Source organism: Rhinatrema bivittatum, chromosome 2 (assembly GCF_901001135.1).
Source record: "Rhinatrema bivittatum chromosome 2, aRhiBiv1.1, whole genome shotgun sequence".
In the NCBI taxonomy this organism is placed as follows: Eukaryota; Metazoa; Chordata; class Amphibia; order Gymnophiona; family Rhinatrematidae; genus Rhinatrema; species Rhinatrema bivittatum.
Genome location: NC_042616.1, coordinates 474,961,410 through 474,964,222, shown reverse-complemented (window position 1 = coordinate 474,964,222; position 2,813 = coordinate 474,961,410).

The following is a 2,813-nucleotide window of genomic DNA, read 5'->3' as shown; positions in this document are numbered from 1 at the left end:
GTTTTTCAAAACAGCCGACGGCCCGAGTGCAGGAGATCGCTCCCAGACCCCCACTGGACCACCAGGGACTTTTGGCAAGTCTTGGGGGACCCTCCTGACCCCCACACGACTTGCCACACGACCTGCCAAAAGTCCAGCAGGGATCCGGGATTGACCACCTGCACTCGGGCCGTCGGTTGCCAGTATTCAAAATGGCTCCGATAGCCTTTGCCCTTACTATGTCACAGGGGCTACCGGTGCCATTGGTCAGCCCCTGTCACATGGTAGGAGCACAAGATGGCACCGATGGCCATGTGACAGGGGCTGACCAATGGCACCGGTAGCCCCTGTGACATAGTAGGTCAAAGGCTATCGGCACCATTTTGAAACCTTCAACCGAGGGTATGAGTGCATGGGATGGCTCCCGGACCCCCCGCTGGACCACCAGGGAGTTTTGGTAAGTCTTGGGGGGGTCAGGAGGGTGGGGGGGGGGTTGTTTAAATTGGCTCCTAGGCTGCCGAATAATTTGGTGAAGATTTGTTGTATTCGTGGGGAATCGTGATACGTTTCGATTCCCCACGAATACAATGAATAAGGCCCTATACGTTGCGGATTCCCAGTTCATAGGGAACAAATGTGCACACCTAATCATTATAAACTAACCTATAGCTACTATCTGGATCAAGTGAAATTGATGTCCTCCCACTGTAAAATCTGAGTATATGCAAGAAGCAGTTTGTATTAGGGATGTGAATCGTTTTAGGACGATTAAAATTATCGTCCGATAATTTTAATATCGTCTTAAACCGTTATGGAACACAATACAATACAGATTCTAACGATTTATCGTTATAAATCGTTAGAATCGTGAGCCGGCACACTAAAACCCCCTAAAACCCACCCCCGACCCTTTAAATTAAATCCCCCACCCTCCCGAACCCCCCCCAAATAACTTAAATAACCTGCGGGTCCAGCGGCGGTCCGGAACGGCAGCGGTCCGGAACGGGCTCCTGCTCTGAATCTTGTCGTCTTCAGCCGGCGCCATTTTCCAAAATGGCGCCAAAAAATGGCGGCGGCCATAGACGAAAAAGATTGGACGGCAGGAGGTCCTTCCGGACCCCCGCTGGACTTTTGGCAAGTCTCGTGGGGGTCAGGAGGCCCCCCACAAGCTGGCCAAAAGTTCCTGGAGGTCCAGCGGGGGTCAGGGAGCGATTTCCCGCCGCAAATCGTTTTCGTACGGAAAATGGCGCCAGCAGGAGATCGACTGCAGGAGGTCGTTCAGCGAGGCGCCGGAACCCTCGCTGAACGACCTCCTGCAGTCGATCTCCTGCCGGCGCCATTTTCCGTACGAAAACGATTCGCGGCGGGAAATCGCTCCCTGACCCCCGCTGGACCTCCAGGAACTTTTGGCCAGCTTGTGGGGGGCCTCCTGTCCCCCACGAGACTTGCCAAAAGTCCAGCGGGGGTCCGGAAGGACCTCCTGCCGTCCAATCTTTTTCGTCTATGGCCGCCGCCATTTTTCGGCGCCATTTTGGAAAATGGCGCCGGCTGAAGACGACAAGATTCAGAGCAGGAGCCCGTTCCGGACCGCTGCCGTTCCGGACCGCCGCTGGACCCGCAGGTTATTTAAGTTATTTGGGGGGGGGTTCGGGAGGGTGGGGGATTTAATTTAAAGGGTCGGGGGTGGGTTTTAGGGGGTTTTAATGTGCCGGTTTTTCGATTTTTCGATTTTTCGATTTTTAACGATTTTTAACGATTTTTCACGATATTTTACCCCCCCAAACGGCAACAATACGATTCCCTCCCCCTCCCAGCCGAAATCGATCGTTAAGACGATCGAGGACACGATTCACATCCCTAGTTTGTATTTCTTCTCTAGCTTTTGGTAGAGAAGAACATGTTGGTAGAAGCTCTTCAGAGTTTTAAAAAAGCTTAGAATCTTTTGGATTTAGTACTGGTAAATGGCTGCTTCTGATCTTCACTGTGCTGCAGTGGCCTCACTTGGGGTAGATTTTCAAAGGGTTATGCGTGTAACTTACGCGTGTAACCCCAAAAACCTGCTCCTGCACGCGCCAAGCCTATTTTGCATAGGCTCAGTGGCGCGCGCAAGCCACGGGATCCGCGTATGTCCCGGGGCTTTGAAAAAGGGGCAGGGAGGTTGTGTGACACCGGCCCGGGGGCGGGACCGAGGCCTCCGGCACAACGACTGTGCCGGGGGATGGCGTGCTGGCAGAGGCAGGTATAAAAAGTCAAACAAGGTAGGGGGGGATTTAGGTAGGGCTGGGGGGTGGGTTAGATAGGGGAAGGGAGGGGAAGGTGGAGGGGAGCGGAAGAAAAGTTCCCTCTGAGGCCACTCTGATTTTGGAGCAGTTTTGGAGGGAATGGGGAAAGCCATCGGGGCTCCCCTACAGCTCGGCACGCTCAAGGTGCACAAGTGTCCACCCCCTTGTGCGCGTCAACCCTGGATTTTATAACATCTACCCCTTAATGTATCAAGAAGCAGGGCACTTCTGCTGATTTTGATCTTTCTCTTCACTGGAAGAGGGTCAGGTGGGATTTAATGTCGAGATCGCAGTTGCTGTAGTGTTAGTGATTTTTTAAATCTCTGTCTGGATAAGGATGAGGTGAGCAGTTTACACTCAGAGGTTGAAAAGAAAAGATTTACTAGGTTTACCAGTCTATTTAGTTCTGTTAAGGTTTAACAGTTTTCTTTTTTATTCAGTGTCAATCAGCACTGGCCCACACAGCATAGCTCACATATTCTGAATACCCGTCTGTGTATGTGTTTGTGTGACAGGCATTTCTCCATACAGTGAGTAAATATCGTGAGAGCG